The sequence below is a fragment of the Urtica dioica genome, chromosome 5 (assembly GCF_054948205.1).
Source record: "Urtica dioica subsp. dioica isolate 48M chromosome 5, U.dioica_male_clone48M_v1_H2, whole genome shotgun sequence".
Taxonomy (NCBI): Eukaryota; Viridiplantae; Streptophyta; class Magnoliopsida; order Rosales; family Urticaceae; genus Urtica; species Urtica dioica.
In genome coordinates, this window is record NC_142760.1 from 12,820,457 (window position 1) to 12,836,498 (window position 16,042).

The window sequence follows — 16,042 nt, forward strand, 5'->3', positions numbered from 1 at the left end:
AAAAAATGAAGTCGCCGAATAAATTAGTCAATATGATAATAATGTCATCAACACGTGGCAAATGTGTTCAGATAATATTTCAGGAAATTGTATGGAAGTTGTGCTGAAATTGCGAAAATTTGAGAAGTCCGGCATATTTAACACCATATATCCGTTTCGTTATTTTATGTCGCTTAATGTCGTTGCGTCAATTAATGTCGTCTAACTCATGATATAAAACACAAAAGATTGTGTCATTTTCGTCACAATTTATATGTATTTCACGCAGCAATTTCAGTCACGTCGTCCAAAAGCCGACCAAGGTAGTGTAAATTCAATAATATTTCGAGAAATTATGTGGATATTGCGTATAAATTCCGTTTATTTGTGTTTTTCAGCATATAAATTATAATTTTTAAAGTTTTTTCATTGGATATTGTTTGCACATGTTTTATGGTGAACATATTATTCTTTTAATATTTTTGGAAATGTTATAAATATTAAATTGATGTTAATTGTTAGAAAATTGTAGTCACATATATGTATATATGTATTCGTATACGATTATTTGAAAATATGAAAAACGATACATTGTTAGTGAATTCTGTATTTGGTGTACTAAATAAAATTATGATGTGCTTAGAACTTATTATGTGTGTTTCGTATATTGTGCTTGACTTTGATATTTTTCAACTTATTATGTGTGTTGATTATATGTATATGACTTTGAAGTTTGAACTTATTTTTTATATTTGAAATTGTGCAACATTATTTCCGTCGTAATTTTCATGTTTTGTCGCAATTTTCGTCGGTTACCGCAATTTTCTTCGACATATTTTTTTTTAAATTGCCACATTATTTATGTTGTCAGTCGTTCTCGAAAAACTAGAAACATTAAATACACGTGACTTGCGTGAAATCCCGAACTCTAAAGCTCTACGGGTGGGGTCACTGAAAAATCCACCAAGACCCACAACGGCTGATGCCCATTCGAAACGGCCCCAAAATCCGAGTCAAAGCTCACACACGGAGTGGACCATCGCACGTTATTCGAAAGAAGCGTGCACTCGACACGCTCTTCAAAAGAGCGCACGCGCAACGCGCAATACGTTTGGCGCACCTATACAGTGCGCGCGCGTGCTGTGTGCGCACCCAAGAACCGCCTCGCGCGCCCGAAACCTGCGGCCCGCTCCCCGAGGTGCGTTCAAAGATCCTCCTAGGTCTCCACATCCACTATAAATACCCTCTTTCAGTGAGGGAGAGAGACACATTCATTCCTCCTCAAGTTTACTCGTTCTCAGAGTTCTGAAACGCTGCAAGAGACTTTCTACGCACAATTTCCTCTGATCGAGCGTTTAATCTAGCGCATAAGTTGTGCCTGGGATTTTGTTTTTTTTGTTTTTTTTTTTTTTTTTGAAAATCCCCTACGTCTCCAATGAACAAGCTACGCCCGGGATTTTCTAATGAAAATCCCGTACGTCTCCAACGAGAGACAACGCACATTCTCTCTCAGGTCACTCGATCCTAGAGTCCCGATACGTCCCCGAGGATTCCTCTACACTCTGTCTCCTCTGTCGAGCACACCCTCCAGGCTTTGCGCCTCACACAACGCATACACACGCCTTGAACTACGTTCTGACTTGATCTCGCAACGTGGGTACGTAGGGAGCTCACAAGAAGCGTAGTTACACGGCTATTCTCTCCTCAGAGAACGCCTCCGACTGGAGGAACCTCAACTCGAGACTTTCGAGTTCACAAACATGGCTCGGGTGCGACCACTCGGTCTGGCCTTGGGTCGAACAGCCCAAAGCTTTAAATCGTTGTTTCTATCGGCCATCGCAATTTCCGCTTTTTTGAATTATCGGCACAAAATCGACAACAGACATTTCAAACCTTGGTACAAATAGCCCCCAATATTTTTTAATTTTATGATTCTGTCTCCAACATTTTCTTCTAATTTTAGTTAGCCATTAAAGCTTTTAGTTCTAATCGATGAAAGTAAAGGATTTTTAGGCTACGTTTGGAGCCTCAATTTTAGAAAGGAAAATAATTTTTGAAGAAAGATGTGAGGTAAAACTATAGATTCTGTATTATGTTTATAAGTTGATCAAATCATAAATGATAAGAGACACATGTATGACCTGCACACGTACAAAAGTTTCCTTGAGCCATTGAGCGTTTTTACTCACTAGTTCTAAACTCGCCCTCTGTACGATGTATTATTGTTCAATAATCATGATAGCAAAGTACCAAATGTCATTTTCGATACTGTTGGAGCTTCGTGATTTACAGGAAATTGAATGGAAAATGTGAAAAAAATAATAAAATGTCATGTTTAAATGCCTTTTTATTATTATGAAAAATCAACTTATCAATGGAATATTGAACGAAAATAATATTGCAAAATAAAATAATAAAAATATACTTGTAAATATCGTCTAAAGTATTTGGATATTACTATACTTAATACATAATATATAACAAATTTATCATTTATTTTTTTTTTTTTGTAATTTTGTATATTGTATATTTGGTTAAAATTCGTACAACAATTGTAACAATTTAATCTACTCGGGCTCTTCTTTATTTTGCCCCACTAAGACTTTTAATTTCTTCCCCACTCCAATCATCTTCTCCCGCTCTGTTTATACGTAACAACCAATGCCACAACATCCGTTTGCTTGTTAAGAAAAAAACGCATGAAGATAAACGATGCCCATAGCTGTCATATTCCCGCGTTCTCCGTGTTCACCATCTTTCGTTTCTTCCCGCCGGCATCTTCACCATCTTTTGTTGCTTCCCGCCGGCGTCTTCACCATCTTCAAAATCACCCTCTTCCCGAATATCCTTTTTTTTCTTTCTTTCTTTTTCTCCGATTATACGATGAAAATTGTGAGATTTTTCAGGTTTTATACCTCGAATTTACCAGTCATTTAGCTGCAAAACGGTGCGTCGTTTTCCCAAAAATCAAATGGCATTATACGACTAAACTAAAAATAAGTCTTTGTCGGTCGTTAGTGCTCAGGTTGCGGCTTCGTCGACGATTTTTGGCTAATTTATCTGGCGCTTAGAACCTTGCATAATAGTGATATCTATAATTTCTTAAATAGTTGTTCAATCAGAGAGTCAAGTTAATATAAAAAATCAACAATATAGAAAATAAATTTGAGAAATATAAAGTATCAGAGAAAAAATTATTAAATTGTTAAAATTAACTTGTATACCCAGAGAGAGAGAGAGAGAGAGAGAGAGATTTGGTCTCGCACACAAGAGAGAAAAAGCAAAAATAAAAAATAATATTTTTGAAAAAAAATAAAATAATATTGGACCACATGTCCTATCTTATGAGACCATCTCTAACTCATACCCTATTTGTGTGAGAAGTGCCGCATTTGATATGGAGTTGCTCCAACCCATAGCAATTTTCACATCAAATTTTGGTGCAAAATTTGGCGTCGTAACTAGTATCACACCAAATTTGGTGCAGAATCATTTACCTACACCAAATTTATGTAACACAATTTTTAATTGCACATTCATCCGAAAAAACAAAATATTTATAACTTTGACCTTAATTTAAATCGTTTCTAAAAAATAAATTACATATAATTAATAAAAAAGAGAGTAAAGAAGATAGTATTAACTAAATACAATATACACTAAATAAAGTATCACACCAATTATACTAATAAAGATACAAATACAATCTCAATAAAAATTAAATTTAATACAAACAACATAATAAAAAAGAATTACAATATTTGTAGAAGCTGAAGTATTGGTAGCTGTAGAAGTTGAAAATTGCATAATATATATATATATATATATATATTATATATATATATATATATATATATATATATTTGCATGTGCTTGTTCATTTTTTACTTTAATTTATTTTGAATATCTTAAATTTACATATGAAATGCAATGTTTATGAAATATTTAGCCTATGAATGTGATCCTAAATTATGTTTGTTTTTTTCAAGGTGATTTTTTTATTATTAATTTTGTGATATTAAAATAGTATTTAATATTATTAATAACTTATTTGATATTGCTGATATAGAGAAATAATATAATATTTATAGTATTGCTATTGACATAATAAATTAATAGAGTGGTTAATATGTAATTGATATAAAGTAATGTTGAAAGCATAAAAGAGAATATTCTTTTTTTTGTGTGTGTGGAAAATAGTGTTGGGTTAGAGATGAAAATACTGTTTGATGTGATAGTTGCACTATTTTGGTATAAAAGTTGCACCAAGTTAATGCTATTGTTTGAAAATGGTATTGTGGGTTGGAGATGAAAATACTGTTTGATGTGATAGATGCACCATTTTGGTGGAAAAGTTGCACCAATTTAGTATTATTAATCGAAGATGGTCTTAGGAACAAGAAAAACGTGTTCATTTTCACTTTTAGATAATTAAAATAAATATAAAAAAAAAAATTAAAACTGTTACCAAATGATACTTGTGACACATTAAAAAGAGAAAAAATTGTAAGAAACGTTCACATGGCACGTTAGCAAGATTGACAAAAATCACAGTCCCCACCGCTCTTTTAAGATAATAGATTTTAGAAAAATGAAAGGATAACTTTGATTATACGTTTTTAATCTAAAACTCGAGTGATGCCACGGTAGGTTGCGAAATCTCTGTCGATGAATCGGATGAACGCAACAAAAAATTCGAGCACAAATTCTTGATAAGTTATAGAGCCAAGAAAATATTTTCTAAACACACTTTTTTTATATATATTTCAAATCTGCCAATATACTTTAGCTTACCTATTTATTGAGAAAGTAAAATTATGTAAAAAAAAACAACAAACCAAACATATTCCAATTCAATTGTTATAACTTTTTTGTAAATAGCCAACTTTTTTGTAAATTTTAAGTAAATAGTCACTATGGTGACCTGACATTGTTTGAACGTTTTTAGAATTTCATTTATGCCCTTGGAGTCTGATAGTTATTTCCAATTATTAACGAATACTTACAACTATTACCGCCTTTTAAGCTTTGTTAATAATTGTGGTGATTTACTTATAATTTACCGAGAAAATGGTTATATGGTAAAACTTAAATTTTTATGTGGTTACATATCTAGAGAACCCTTGTTATGATACCAATTGAATGAAAATAAAACATTACCACAAAAATATATAACCATAACCTCAATAAAAAAAATAAAATCACCAAATATAGTCAATTAAATGCTAGAACTTACAAAACATGTAAAAAAACAGTCTAAATTTATTGAGGAGTTATTAGTTTTTCTTCACATTACATAGATGCTTGGTATGTCCTCAACAGAGGAGACACTTAAGGATCAAAATATTATAATCGTTATCGTTTTATAATTATCGTTAAAAAATCGATGGTATATCGATATCTTTTAGTACTTAAAAATTCAAAATATCGTTCGAATTTGAATATCTTTTTAATTAAAAAAAATAAACACTTCATTATTTTATATATCTTTTATGGGTGATTTAGTTAAACAGCCAATTTAAAGTTGTGAGTTTCTAAAATAGTCAATATTTGTCTTAATTTAGTGAAATAGCCAAAATGTGCAGCAATCTGATTTCAAAACTTTTTTTGAAAGCAAGATTAATTTGTTTGAAAGTGAAAAATTACTTATAATAATCATAAATTTTTTTAATCCTAACTGTAAATATTTTGAAGACGTAAATTAGGTTACTTTGCTGAAAAGCTGAAACTTTGACTATTTTGCTAATTAATAAGTTTAAAATTGCTATTTTGCACAATTTTTTTTTATTTCTTTATATCTTTTACTTAGATTTTACTTAGTATTATCAATATTTCCGTATTTATATTTTATAATACATATAAATATATATAGGACAATACCTATTTATATATTCATATATATATATATATATATATATGTATATATATACATATAATTATCATAATTTTAATTTTTCTATGTAAAAGAAAAATTCAAACTTTTGAATATATATATATATATATATATATATATATATATATATATGTATTCCTATATATTCATATATACATATAATTATCATAATTTGTAAAATATATTATAAATTGAATCATTAGTTTATTATATGTAAATAATAATAAATAGTATTTGAGTTTATATTAAAAAGAAATCTGTAATTTACTAGACAATTCCAAACATAACGTCACTTTTTCTTTTTCATAAAGTTTTTTTTCCTCTCATCAAAAACTTCAAAAATACATATTTTCCTCATATGAATTCGAAATTTAGTGATTCCAAATGTCACGGTTTCGTGACGAGGAGAGCTTCAAATTGTGTTGGATGAAAAGTAATGTCTACTGCTGTAAAATTCCATCGGAGTCCACCATTGGTACATTTTCCGTTTATCAGCGAGAGGTGGTTTTTGATCTGCATTTTCAACGACCAGGGATGATAAAACTTCAAGGTCGTCAATATCGTCGTCTTTTCTTCTCAGTCATACTCCAAGCTTTTTCTATGAAAAACTAGAAATTTATGTAATTTTTTTTATGGAAATAATTAGAAATTTTCGAAAATTTTTATGTATAATATTAGGATATTTAAGTCAAATATTATTTTCATTGACTATTTTCCTAAACGTTTGCTAACGTTAGCTACACCCCAATTAAATAATTTATTTTTTACTACAAATGTACAACACCCTATTGAATATTGGTATCATTTAAATATTATTTTATGATTTTTAGTGTGTATTTTAAGTTTATGTATTGTCTTGAATACGTAGCATTTGAGAACTATTTTACCGTAATAAAAAACATATTTTATATTTTGGATTTGGAGACATATATTTTGGATTTTTTAATTATATTTTTATAGGATTTTTGTCGATATATTAATTGGTAATCGATATATCATCGATGTTGTCAGTCGTTCTAGAAAAACCCAAAACATTGAATTTCGCGCGAGGTGTGCGAAATCCAGAACTCCAAAGTCCCAACGGGTCGGGTCACTTAAAAAACCCACCGAGGTCCACAGACGAAAATGCCCATTCAAACGGCCTGAAAAGTCCAAGCCCAAGCTCTCACATGGAGCAAGGATTCGCCATCGCGCGCTCCTCAAAAGAGCGCCGCGCCTGCCAACCACCAGTACACAATATAGCATCAGATGCGACTTTTTTCGGACCTGAAAGTGCAAAAGTCGCACCTGATGACACTTTCAGGTGCGACTTTAGATGCGACAAAGTCGCATCTGAAAGTCCGTACCTGATGATTTTAGGTGCGACTTTCCGCACCTGAAAGTCATCACTATCAGGTGCGACATTTTAGGTGCGACTTCTCGCACCAAAAGTCTCACCTAAATTTAATCCAAAATAATATATTAAGGCGGGATATATAGTATCAGATGCGACTAGTCGCATCTGATACTTTCGCGGGAAAAGTATTAGATGCGAGTAGTCGCATCTGATACTCATTCTCGCCTAATATTTTGGCGGGATATAGTACAATCAGATGCGACTAATCGCATTTGATACTTTTCCCGCGAAAGTATCAGATGTGATTAGTCACATCTGATTATCTTTAGCTGTTTTGTTTAAATGCTGATTCTAATAGAATCACCATATAAAAAATTCTATTAGAATCAATATATTTTTGTTAAATTAATTAAATAATTTTATAATAATAATTATATAATATTAATTAGGATAATTATTATATATATGTTGATTCATATAATAATAAATAATTTAATAGAAATTCGAATATTAAATTCATAAAATTTGATAATTTACATTCAATAAATTAAAAAAATTACAACCTATTCCTTTTGTTTCCCTTTTTCACTCGGAGGGTTCCAATTCTTGAATGCACGACCTCCTCTTCCGCCAGATCTTCCTCGTGCGCCTTGGCGTCCTGGTGCGCTGCCGCTCGAACGATGCCGCTGAAATTCTATCGAATCTGGCGTCTGACCATTCAGTATTGAAGCTGGTGGCGGCGTTTGAGCATTCGGCATTGAAGCGGATGGCGGCGTCTGAACATTCGGCATTGAAGTTGATGGTGGCGTTGTCCCAGGGTGCAGCATCGCGGGGGATGTCTGCATGGGAGACGGATGCTGCTGTGTGTAGGCAAAGAACTGTCGCTGAAAGGCCTCCATCTGAGCTCGTTGCTCACGCCTCATCTCTTCCATTGCGACCTGTTGTGCGGCCAACGCTGCTTGTAGCTCGCTAACCACTGGATCTGGAACACGCCTCGATGACGAACTTGATGACGAGCTCTCGTCCTGAGCCTGAGCCAAGAGATACGAGGATCTCAGGATCGAGGGACCTATCCCGACATACCAATCTTGACGTTGCCCGAGAACATTATCCATCGCGTACTGCTCCGCCTGGTCTATGTCAAACGTTTGGCCTGACTCTGCTGCTTGTCGCTGAATATCCTCGACTTGAGTCCTAATTCGCACCTTCAAACATATGTTAAAAAAATTATTAAGATTATCGAATATTGATTATTAAGTAATTAACACAAGTAACTTACAAATGCTTGTTTCGCCCAATCTATCGTCCAGTTGCCTTGATCATCTTGATGTTTTTTCTCCCACGTGTCTAACGCCGAGGCCAAAGTCCCATATTCCCTACTCTGCAGTTCTTATCAAAATATGAGTAATGTATTTATTGCAAAAAAAATATTACAAAATTAGAATAAACTTACGTTCAAATGTCTATGAGCCAAGAAAGAAATCGACCCTTGTGTGGACTTCGTTTTCTTGTTTGAATTGTCCCTGTTGCGATTAGACTTTTTCTGCACATATTAAATTGCGTTATAATTCGATTTCATAGAAGATAACATAATTTTTTTGAATTATACATTACCTTCCAATCGTCAGTTGCGAACTCCTCTATCACCTTCTCCAAATCGTCTTTTTGATATCCTTTTGGGATTTCTTTCTTGGCGACATTTATTTGCCCGCAACATTTGCCTAAGAAAGTCCCTGATAATCTAGACTTTTGGTTGCGCCTCATTCGCTTTGCATCGCGAATGATAGTCTGGTCAATCTGATGACGAAAGCAATCCGCCGGATGCAGCTCCTCGGTCTCATCATCCTTGCACACGAAAGTGTACTCGGAATGAAGTAGCGCTCAGAATATTGCCCAACATCTGGGGCGTCACTTCGTTCCAATCACGAACTGTGACCGGGATATGGACTTTCACCAAAGCGCCGACACGGTTATTGAATACTCCTACCTTTTTTTTTTATTGTTTTCCTTACATCCTGGTAGAAGGTTTGGTTGATTGGGTCCCACCTAACAACTTTCGCATCGGGTACCCCAAGCGCTGCTTTTGCCGAAGTAGAGCCGGTTGTTGGTCCCCTTGTTTTCTTAGGACCTTGGGAACCCGGTGTCTCTAGCGGAGACTCATCTCCACCTGCTCCTGAACGGTGTAGCGGAGACTCATCTCCACCTGCATCTGACATCCTGTAAGATGTGAACAAAATTAGTAAATAAATATTAATTTTCTGTTTAAAAAAAAACGTGGACGGCACCACGGATTTTATTATTAACAAACCTCACATATGGCATCGTCAACCGTGATTACATACTATAGTAAATAAACATACTAAAAAGATATTACTCATTCATCGTCATCTATCCCTATAATGTTAATATCATGATACGAACCTCGGCCGACTAAGCTCCGAGACCCGATACCCCAATAGCACAGCGACGGATCGTCTACAATTTAGGAATGAAGGTGGATCGAATGACGCCACGGACGGATGTGAATGGCCGCCTGATGAGTCGGTTTTCGAACTCCTACACGCACCGCTTTGTAAGAGACTCGAATAGTTCTAAACGAACCAAAGAGAGAATGAAAATCCTCACAGAAAAGTGTTTAACTCGAAATCAAATTGTGTGTCTTCCATTCAGCCTAAAGGCTTAATTTATAGAGTTTACAAAGGCAAATTCGCAGCTCCATGGGCCCCATAACCTAATAAGCCCATTTAGCCTTATTTAAGCACTAATAAACATAAAACAAAGGACCAGCCCAATACAACACATATGGGCTTTTTAAATAACATGTCTTGGCCCAAATAACATAAACTGAAAATAGAAAATTAGGAATAGTCCGACTAATTCAATTCAGCCCAAATAACGTTCTTCATTGGTGTTTCTTGGCTTCCTTGAATCTTCTCCTTTGCGAGCTTGTCCCCTTCTTCATCTTGGAGCTTGATGATCAGATTGTTAAGCTCTTCCTTGAATCTCCTCGCTCGAGCTCTTGTCACGGGTCCTTCCGGCACTTGGTATTTTGCTTGCGGCTCCTTTTGGGGCATGTCCTCATCATTCCCCTCGTCTTGAAAAGGATTTGCCCTCAAATCATGATCTGCATCAAAAGGAGATAAGTCAGTCACATTGAATGTAGCACTAACATTATACTCACCTGGAAGATCCAATTTGTAGGCATTATCGTTGATCCTGCGAATAACTTGGAATGGTCCATCGCCACGCGGTTGTAGTTTGGACTTGCGTTGCTCCGGAAAACGCTCCTTGCGCATATGTAACCAGACCCAATCACCAGGTTCGAAAATCACTCTCTTGCAGCCCTTGCTGGCTTGCTGCGCATACTGCTCTGTTCTTCGCTCAATGTTGAGTCGTGCCCTCTCGTGAAGCTGCTTAACAAGCTTTGCTTTCTGTTCACCATCTAAATTCACATGCTCAGACATAGGAATAGGAGATAAATCCAACGGCGTTAGTGGGTTAAAACCATAGACAATCTCAAAGGGTGAGAATTTAGTAGATGAATGAATAGCGCGGTTATAAGCAAACTCAACATGTGGTAAACAATCTTCCCAAGTTTTGATATTCTTCTTAATTATTGCCCTCAACAAAGTCGACAAGGTCCTATTAACTACTTCGGTCTGACCATCAGTTTGGGGGTGACAAGTAGTCGAAAACAACAACCTAGTACCCAACTTAGCCCATAAGGTCTTCCAAAAGTAACTTAAGAACTTGGTATCCCTATCCGAGACAATCGTCCTAGGCATGCCATGCAACCTAACAATCTCTCGAAAGAACAAATCAGCAACATTAGAAGCATCATCGGTTTTGTGACAAGGAATAAAATGTGCCATCTTCGAAAACCTATCAACCACGACAAAAACCGAATCACGACCTCTCTTAGTCCTAGGCAAGCCTAACACAAAATCCATAGATATATCTACCCAAGGTGAGCTAGGAATAGGCAAAGGTGTATACATACCGTGTGATTGAACTTTCGACTTAGGTTTCCTACATGTGACACAATTACCACAAATCCTCTCAACATCACGCTTCATGCGAGGCCAATAAAAGTGCTCTTGGATCACTCCTAGAGTTTTTGCTATCCCAAAATGTCCCATAAGGCCCCCACCATGAGCTTCCCTAACTAACAACTCCCGAAGAGAACAACTAGGCACACAAAGTCTACCAAGCCTGAACAAAAATCCATCATGCCTAAAGTAATCTCCCGACGCCATCTTCTCACACTTCGTAAATATCTCACTAAACTCTCGGTCTTCTGGATACAACTCTTTGATATGTTCAAAACCAAGCAATTTAGTATCTAAAGTGGAAAGTAAAACGTACCTTCGAGAAAGGGCATCGGCTACCACATTCTCCTTACCTTGTTTGTACTTGATGACATATGGAAACGGCTTGATGAATTCCATCCATTGTGCATGCCGTTTGTTGAGCTTTTGTTGTCCCTTCAAGTACTTGAGTGACTCATGGTCGGTGTGGACCACGAACTCTCTTGGCAAAAGGTAGTGCTGCCAAGTCTCTAAAGCTTGAATCAATGCGTACATCTCCTTGTCGTAAGTGGGGTAATTAAGGGTGGCCCCACTCAATTTTTCGCTAAATACGCAATTGGCCGTCGATCTTGCATGAGAACTGCTCCGATTCCCACGCCGGACGCATCACACTCAACCTCGAATGGTTTATCGAAGTTAGGTAATGCGAGACAATGAGGGTTGTCTAATTTTTCTTTGATTGCGGTGAACGCCTCCTCTTGTGCTTGCCCCCATGCGAACGCCACATGTTTCTTCATCACCTCCGTGAGCGGGGCAGCGATCGTGCTAAAATCTCTGACAAAGCGCCTATAAAAGCTCGCTAAGCCATGAAAACTCCGTACTTGTGCTGCATTTGTCGGTGTCGGCCACTCTTGAATAGCTTTCACCTTTTCCTCATCTACCTGCACTCCTTTAGAACTTACAACAAAACCCAAGAAAACAACGTGATCGGTGCAAAAGGTGCACTTGTCAAGGTTAGCAAATAACTGTTCACGTTTGAGTACAATAAAAACCTCACGCAAGTGTAAGACATGATCATCCAGGGTCTTGCTATAAATCAAAATATCATCAAAGTATACCACCACAAATTTACCAATGAACGAACGCAAAACATGATTCATAAGTCGCATAAATGTGCTAGGTGCATTAGTCAAACCAAAAGGCATCACTAACCATTCATACAACCCAAGTTTAGTTTTAAAAGCGGTTTTCCATTCATCCCCCTCTTTCATTCTAATTTGGTGGTACCCACTCTTTAAATCAATTTTAGAGAAAACACATGCACCATGTAATTCGCTAGCATATCATCCAATCTAGGAATAGGAAATCGATACCTGACCGTGATGTTGTTGATGGCTCGGCAATCGACGCACATCCTCTGGGACCCATCCTTCTTTGGAACTAGTAGAACTGGTACGGCGCATGGGCTCATGCTCTCTCTAATGTACCCCTTTGACAAAAGTTCCTCGACTTGTCGTTGCAACTCCTTCGTTTCCTCAGGGTTGGTTCGGTAGGCCGGTCTGTTTGGAAGCGAGGCTCCGGGTACAAGGTCAATCTGGTGCTCAATCCCCCGAATCGGTGGTAATCCCATTGGCATGTCTCGAATAACAACGTCTTTGAACTCCTGCAAAAGAGAAACAATGGCAGTAGGTAGGACCTCGCCATGTTGGTTAGTGAATAAGGCAGCCTCCTTGTACACAAGTAAAATCATCGGCTGTTTGGCAAAGAAGGCTTTCCTCACATCACTCTTTCCCGCAAAGAAGTTGTTTTGTTTTCTCTCACCGATTTTTTTTTTCATGACCCCATCTTTTCTTTCACCCCCCACTTTTCTCTCGGGTTTTCTCTCTGGGACTCTCTCTTTTTTTTTCTCTCTGTTTTTACCTCATCCCTTGGTTCTTTTCCCTTCTCTAGTGCCCTAAACCTTTCCCTCTCTTGTTGCATCTTCAGTTGATCTTCATGAACTTGCTTTGGAGTAAGGGGTGCGAGGATGATGGTACGATTCTTGTGCCTGAGGGAGTACTTGTTGGTGTAGCCGTCATGAGTCACCCTCCGATCGAATTTCCACGGCCGCCCCAAAAAGTATATGCCCCGCGTCCATTGGTGCCACATCACAGAGCACCGAGTCCTCATAGCTGCCAATCCGAAAACTGATAAGGACTTGCTTGTAGACACGTACCTCTTCACCATCATTAAACCACTGAAGCTTGTAAGGACGAGGGTGGTTTGTCGTTGGAAGTCCAAGCTTCTTCACGACAGCAACACTGGCTATGTTCGTACAACTTCCCCCATCGACGATAACACTGAACACCTTCTCACCAATATGGCACCTGGTGTGAAAGATGTTTTCGCGCTGCTCCTCGTCATCTCGTACAACCTGTGCGTTCATAGTTCGTCGAGAGACCAACACGAGCTCTGTTGGTGCCTCAATTTCCTCGTCTGATTCTTCTCCGGTACACTCCTGATCTTCTTCTTCATCGTCGGTAACCATCTCTCCGGTTGGAAGAATCGTCATGCTCCTCTTATTCGGGCATTGATTTGCGAAGTGACCAACCCCCTGGCACTTGAAGCACTTAATATCACGATTTCTCTGAAATGTCGTCTCCGGTTTCTTTTGAGCACTGGGACCAGAACTAGATGTTGTTCGGACCGTGGACGTGCTTGGCTTGTCTACGTCTCCTCGTGGCTTGAAACTGCTCTTCTCGTCTCGGTTGAAGGTCTTCTTCCATGCAGGTTGTTCTGAAAATCGGCTTCCCCTCATGCTACCCCTCGTCTTGAGCTGCTTCTCAATCTTGACGGCCAAGTGAACCAAATCCTCCATCTCGACATAATGTTGCAACTCCACTTTGTCCGCTATGTCAGGGTTCAGCCCGTTGATAAATCTGGCCATGGTCGACTCGCGATCTTCTTCTATGTTTGCTCGGATCATGGCAACCTCCATTTCGCGGTAGTACTCCTCAACACTGCGAGTGCCTTGCCTGAGACGCTGAAGCTTATGATAAAGCTCTCGGTAATAGTGGCGAGGCACGAATCTCTTCCTCATGATGGCCCTCATCTCATCCCAAGTCTCTATCGGCTCCTCTCCAGCCCGTTGCCTACTCGTCACCAGCTGATCCCACCAAACAATAGCATAATTAGTGAATTCAGCGGCAGCAAGTATTACCTTCTTGCGTTCGGTGTAGTTGTAGCAATTGAACACAAACTGGGCTTTCGTCTCCCATTCAAAGTAGGCGTCCGGGTCACTTTTCCCTTGGAATGTTGGGATCTTTTGCTTGATGCCACCAATTCCACCGTCTTCTCTATCCCTTCCTCCTTGCCTTCTTTCGAACACTCTTTCGTTTCGTCCTCCTCTCCTATAATCCTCCACTTCAAAATCATTCTCCATCTCATCTTCTGTCTCCTCCCTAGGCTGTCTTCGTCTTCCTCTGTTGGGAGCTTGTTGGCTTTCCTCCACTCTCTCAACACGTTCTCGTAGTGGCTCCAACTCTTCCCTCATCATCCTCCGCATCTCTCCTATCATGGCTTGCATCATCAGCCTCCGATCTGGAATCCCTTCATTTTCGTCGCCATTGTTGGACATGGTTGCTGCAAGATATTGTTAGTAATAAAAGAGAAACCTCACAAAAATCACTCCCTCACGTGTTTACACTCAAAGTATCACTCTGGACTCGTGTTTGATAATGGCGATAGTTATTCTCTCTGCCTTTTACCACTCACTCAAACTCTCTATAGGCTCATACCGAACTACTCAGAGACCAGGAAGGTGATGAAAGGAATTCGAAAACGATACACCAAAACGACACAAACGACACCCCAAACGACACGAACAATAAAAACGACACCCCAAACGACACAAACAAGAAAGACAACACCACGGAAAGTTATGATCAGGGTCTTAAATAAGTCCCAAAAACAATTCTCCCAAGGTGCGACAATCAGCCCAAAATGTTGACAAATTGCCGAAAAAAAATTCGATAGGATGTAGGGTACCTTAAAACGCTCCAAAACACATAAGGACTCTATCAGCAAAATAAAATTTCTTGAGGTCAAAAATACTCTTTCTTTTTTTTTTTTTTTCGGATCCTCTTTCTTTTTTTTTTTCTTTTTTTTTTAAATATCCGGGAGGTAATGCTAATTCAGAATTAAATGTGAAATGTCGAAATTGATTGTGAACACACAAAAATAGGAAATGCAAGAGAAAGGATTCGGGAAATAAAAGCAAATAAATGAAAACGATTTCAGGAAACTAGGAATCAATGAGATTTCCGAAACTAAGTGATAAAATCCGGAAACTGATTAAAATGGACTTCCTAAAACAGACTGCGATAATTAGAATTGATCTCCACTGAATAAGAATTGAACTCCACGGATTCTCTTTTCTTTTTTTTTTGACGCTCAAGAACACAGACCTAGCACGAAAAGAACACAGACCTAATACGAAAAAAAAAACAAACACAGACTCAACACAACAAATACGTACGTACGGGATGAACATAACACAAACGGAGAAAAGAAAACAAAGAAAACGAAACAAAGGATAAGCAGACCTAAAAGTAGAGACTAGCTCTGATACCACTTGATACGAACCTCGGCCGACTAAGCTCCGAGACCCGATACCCCAATAGCACAGCGACGGATCGTCTACAATTTAGGAACGAAGGTGGATCGAATGACGCCACGGACGGATGTGAATGGCCGCCTGATGAGTCGATTTTCGAACTCCTACACGCACCGCTTTGTAAGAGACTCGAATAGTTCTAAACGAACCAA

General features: G+C 37.8%; 1 pseudogene; it reads right to left on the minus strand.

The window, feature by feature from the left end:
- Nucleotides 1–3,446: 3,446 nt before the first annotated feature.
- LOC149397527 (uncharacterized) lies at nt 3,447–14,852 on the minus strand (annotated as a pseudogene).
- Nucleotides 14,853–16,042: the final 1,190 nt, after the last annotated feature.